Source organism: Gossypium hirsutum, chromosome A07 (genome assembly GCF_007990345.1).
Source record: "Gossypium hirsutum isolate 1008001.06 chromosome A07, Gossypium_hirsutum_v2.1, whole genome shotgun sequence".
NCBI lineage: Eukaryota > Viridiplantae > Streptophyta > Magnoliopsida > Malvales > Malvaceae > Gossypium > Gossypium hirsutum.
The window spans coordinates 16,881,521-16,886,924 of record NC_053430.1 but is presented as its reverse complement, the minus strand read 5'-3'; the positions used below and the strand labels follow the sequence as shown (position 1 = coordinate 16,886,924).

The window sequence follows — 5,404 nt, the reverse complement described above, 5'->3', positions numbered from 1 at the left end:
AAAATAAAAAAAATAAAAACAAATCATGTACTAATAATAAAATAGGAAAAATGATATATTTGGTAATAATAATATAAAATAATAATATGTACATAAAAATACATATATATATGCATATAATAAATATATGTAATAATAATAATAATATCTACAATAAAAGAAAATATTAGGAAATGTACATAAAAATATATACATAAAATTTTTTTTACAACAATAATATAAAATAATGATATGTACAAAAAATATATATATGTACATAATATAGTTATAAAAATATACATATTAAATTCGGAATAGGTAAATAATAATAAAAAGGGTAAGAATATACCGAAGCCCCAATGTTATGGATTACTGAAATTAATCTCTTTTCTTCTCGGGCTGTTGAAATGGGCCTTTGTTGGTGATCTTCACTTGATCAGATTGCCGCAAATAAAGTCAAGTTGACCCGACCATTTTAAAATTTAATATTTTTTATTATTGTAGTTTTTTTAGACCAATTTTTGTTTAGCCCAATTACAAATAAAATCTACATAAAAGATACAAAATCCAAATTACTTCAACCCAACACAAACCAACCTCAGCCCACTAACTTAATAATCCAACACAACCAACCCAACCCACTAACTTAACATGTCACCCAACCCACTAATTAACCCAAACTAAATTTAACCCATCAAACCTTACATAAACCAACCCATTAACTAAAATATTTCTTTTTTTTTAATACTAAACCCCCCAAAACAAACAAGTTTCAGCAGCAAACAAAGAAAATCCAAACTTCAAGTTGCCTATTCTCCCTCTCCTTCTATCGTGCGCGTCACCAGCAGCCACTGTATGCACCACATGAAATCAGGCTACAGGTAGTTGAGGTTTAGGTTTTGGGGTGGCTGATAATCGATTGGCTCGGGTATTTAGAGTGGGTTTCGGTTTGGGAGCTTGGTTGTGGTGTTAATGGTGGTTAGTCCTTGGTTGCTTGGTTGCTTGCCGGATATTGGAGTTTTTTCTTGCTTAGATTGCTGAATGTTCCTTTTTTGTTGTTTTTTTTTTTGCTGGAAAATTTTTTTGCTGAAATTTTTTTTTTGCTCTTTTTTCTCAAATGGGAGAATCCTCTTTTTTTTGTGTGGTTTTTTTTTATTTCTCCCATTTTGCTTGTTTTTATGCTATTTGTAGGTAGTGGGTGAAGAAGGAGAAGCCACCCATGTTTGTGGCTTGAAAATCTGGGAAGTGGGTACCCCAAATCACGTAATCTGTCCGAAGGACCAAATAACAAATGCAGCAAAACTTCTGGGGCCAAATGTAATTTTTAGAAAATTTAGGGTTAAAATGCAATTTAAGAAAAGTTTAGGGGTTTAAGTGAAATTTAAAGAAAGTTTAAGGGTTAAAATGAAATTTAGGAAAAGTTTAAGGGTAAAAATGCAATTTTTATTTTTTGAAAATTTTTTATTTTTATTTTTTTAAAATTTTGAAAATTAAACAACAAACTCTAGTCAGACAAAAATTTAGGGTTTACACCACCGTTGATCCATCACTATAAAATTTACCCTCTATTAATCCTAGATTTATGATTGGTGTAATGTGGAAAAAACCCTAGGTCCGACCTTACTTTGATGGAAATTGCAAGGTATTTATTTACTAATATTGGGAACTAACGAATATTTTAGTTAAATTGCTATGGAATGGACTTAAGCATATAATATCTAAATAGGTAAATTACACTGATAATCATTTGAATATTAAAAAATTTCATTTTAGGCATTCAAAATAAAAGGTTTGTAATTTAAGCATTCACGTTATATAATTTAGTCATTTTGGTTACTCCCATTAAAATCACAAACAACAAGCTAACATGACAGTTAAAAAAAGTATTATAATAACAAATTTAACCCAATTTTTACATGTTATATCGATTCAGTCATAATTAAAAAAAAAAACTTTGGTTACCACTGTTTTGAAGCCATATAATTGGGGGATTCCAAGCCTGTGTGCCATATTTGAGCTAGGGAATTGAATTCCAAGTAGATATGGAAAACCAATATCCCCTTGAACAGCTTGGTTAGTTTCATTAAGAAGAAAGTTAAAAAGTTTAAGGTTAAAGAACCAAAATCCCTTTCGAGTGCATTCCAAAATTCCTTGCGCCAAATTGATCCCATACCTGCAGACATGAGACACAGCAAATGTAATCTAACTACTTAGTTGCTATCTTAAGCATTAACAAGAAAAAGAAAATTACATAATCTTCCATCTATTGGGTACATGCCTTCAAAACGGAAGGCAACAAAAGCTTTCCTCTCTTACAGTGAGTCATTTTATCACAAATGAATCCTTCATAAAATTTCATAGCAATACATATCTTCTGGAAAAGAAAATAGAACCCATTTCTTAACAAGATAATCAACTTTCATCTTTAAATCAAAATAATCTATATTAGCTGCAACACCCAGATGTCCACCTATAATAGAAATTCCCTGAAAAGAACAAATATTATTCACACCTTGGCACTTGGAATATAAATCATCAAACTTATCCAACAAAGTCCTCATATCATCTTGCTTAACGAGATGCGGCATCTTGATGGCAACTTCATGATAATGATCATATTTGTTAGTAAAACTATGATAAGTTGCTAACCAAACATCGCCAAAAAGCCCCCATTCAATTCTATTCCTGCGTTTCAATACTAAAGGGTCAATCCTTAAAATTATGATTGAATTAATATAAAATATAAAAGCTGAGGGCTAAATTTGTTATTATACTAAATTTTTTAACTGTCATGTTGGCTTGCTATTTGTATTTTTAATGGGAGTGGTCAAAATGATTGAACCATGTAACGTGAGTTTTTAAATTGTAAACTTTTTTTATTTTAGGTGCCTAAAATAATTTTTTTTAATAATTGTGTGGCTGTCTGTATATTTAGAGTTGAAAGAAATTTATTGAATATATTTAAAACATTATTTAAAAAACTTTACCTACATGATTAACACATATTTACTAAAAAGTTTGTGGGTAATCATGTGTGTAGAATTTTGAAGATGTCGACCATTTTTCTTAATATAGTTGAAATGAAAAAGTAATGATTTAAAATAAAGAGGTCTCCTTTTAAGAAGAAAGATACAAATAAATTAAAATGTTTTTAGAGAACTTTTTTCATAGATGCTTTTATAGCAAATATATTTAAGTGTACCATAATTTGCTTTATGAAAATGATGCCCCCTCGTAATTAATAATTAAATTTGAGAATCATCAACTAAAAGCTTACTATAGTATACCAATAACTTTTACTTTAATAGCAAAATTTTTTATGCATACTCTCCAAAAATATATATGCATGATTTAGAATTGATATTCAAAATAAAAGAAAATTAGGGTTCCAACGAATTTAAACTTAGTTTTTTAGGAAGAAAGTCCTAGATACGTTTCCATATAAATGAAAATAGTAATTAATATAATCATGGCTGAGGGAAGAAAGTTGGGTAAAGCATTCATCAGATTTTAGCTTTACTATTGTAAAGGAAAAACGAACTCTTTCTTTTCTTTTAGCACGTAACTGAAACAAAACCAAATAAAATCTATATTATTAATAAATTAGATTATATGGTTTCGTTAAAAAATTATTATATAATAAAATAGAATTATTTAATTTCATGTAAATGGATAAATACAATTTTCTTTCCATTTCATTGCCAAAATTTTTATACACCACTTCTCCTCAATTCTGTAATAGGCCCAATTTGCCCGGGCTGATGAAAACTAAAAAAGTAAAAAAAATCCAAACACAAAATAATAATAATAATAATAAAATAACAAATTAAAGTGTTTATGGATTTAAAGTCCATTTACAATTCATTTAGCCCAAACAAAAATAATAGCCTAAACAAGTACCCAAAATCCTTTAACCCAATTACAGACACCCAAATTCCAAAGTCTCGTAGCCCAATTCACAAACGGCCCAAAACGCCCAATTGCTTGAAAATACCAGAAATCTAAGGGTTTCTAGAACACGCCAGTGCTGCAATCGAGCTCACGCACGGCTTTCACGAGAGGCTTTCTCCGTACGGCCGTTTCTCCACACCTGCAATAGAATATACGAGAAGAAGCAGCAACAGAATATACAGTCAAATGACAGAAGGAAAATGTATTTTTTATTTTTCATTTATTCTGTAAATCTAGCTATAAAAAGCCATTATTTGTACCTTGATTTTTTACGCACAATATACGTTTACGCATTCACACGTAATAGAGAAAGAAATCAAAAATATAAAGGTGATCTCTAGTTTTTTTTCCTCTTTCTTTTCTAATCTATTTTCTTGGTTTGCTAGATTTCTTTTAGTTTCTGGATCGACACCAAGGAAAACCCAACGATCTCTGAAATGAAGAGGCTTGGGCGAGGGTCGAATGTTCTCCTCAACCTTCTTTTTCTCTGTTTTTGTTTGGTTTTCGAAGAAGCAAAGCACGATTTAAAGTTTTTTTTTTAAAAAAAAGGAAATGAGATGGATTGGTTTACCAGATCTCCATGGTTACGAGTTTCACGGGCAAAGATCGGGTTGTTAATCGCACGGCGTCGGCCATTAGTCCAATATTGGCTCGTCGTCTATTAGTCAAATGAAACCCTATCAATTGGGGGTTAATGGCTGCTGCTACTTCTAAAAAATGATTGAAATTACGTTATGTTTGAAGGAAAGAGGGTTTAAAATCATCCATAAAGCCAAACGGCACCGTTTATAGCAATAAAGATCCGCGCGTTGGCCCGAAAGGTGAAACGGATCTGCGCCATTTTGTATGAATGGGGAAATTGCGAGCTGGATCCTTCCTTCAGCGCAAAGGCTCCAATCGCACCCTATTGGCCTATTTTGTTTCTTTTAATTTGGCTCCATAATTTGTGTGCCTTTTCACTTTGGTCCGCGGTTCATTGCAGCATTGTGGGCGCGAGATATTTACAATTTCAGTCCCCATACATTTATGTGCTTTGAGCATTGGTCCATGTTATGATTACTTTATTTGCAAATTATCCTCCCTATTTTATTGTAGTATTAATTTGATCTTATAGTTGTATAATCGATTAATTTAAAATATATTTAATATGTTTATGCATTAATCCATGTTAATAATTTTGTTTGGTTACATTTGTATGATTATTTTGAGATTGTCTTTATATTTTCACCTTATGTATCCTATTTCTTTAAATATCTTATATATAATGGTATACTAATCGTTCTTATTAAATTTTTTTATAATAACTATTATTTTGGAATGTTTAAAATTCTTTTTACATTACATTGTTTAAATACCTTATTATAAAGTGTTGTCAAAATATTTATATATATGTTGATACGTAGATTATTTAAAATACTTCTTGATTTATGACACACTTAAATGTTTTTATGTACATATGATACTATTTTGGAAG

The 5,404-nt window shown here is 30.2% G+C and overlaps 1 long non-coding RNA gene across 1 annotated transcript; it reads right to left on the bottom strand.

Annotated features, from left to right (window-relative positions):
- Positions 1-3,778: 3,778 nt before the first annotated feature.
- On the bottom strand, positions 3,779-5,145 carry LOC107937013 (uncharacterized). Its single transcript, XR_001694550.2, has 2 exons — positions 4,502-5,145; positions 3,779-4,069 (listed from the first exon to the last, which is right to left on the bottom strand). It is a non-coding gene; the product is annotated as an uncharacterized lncRNA (long non-coding RNA).
- Positions 5,146-5,404: the final 259 nt, after the last annotated feature.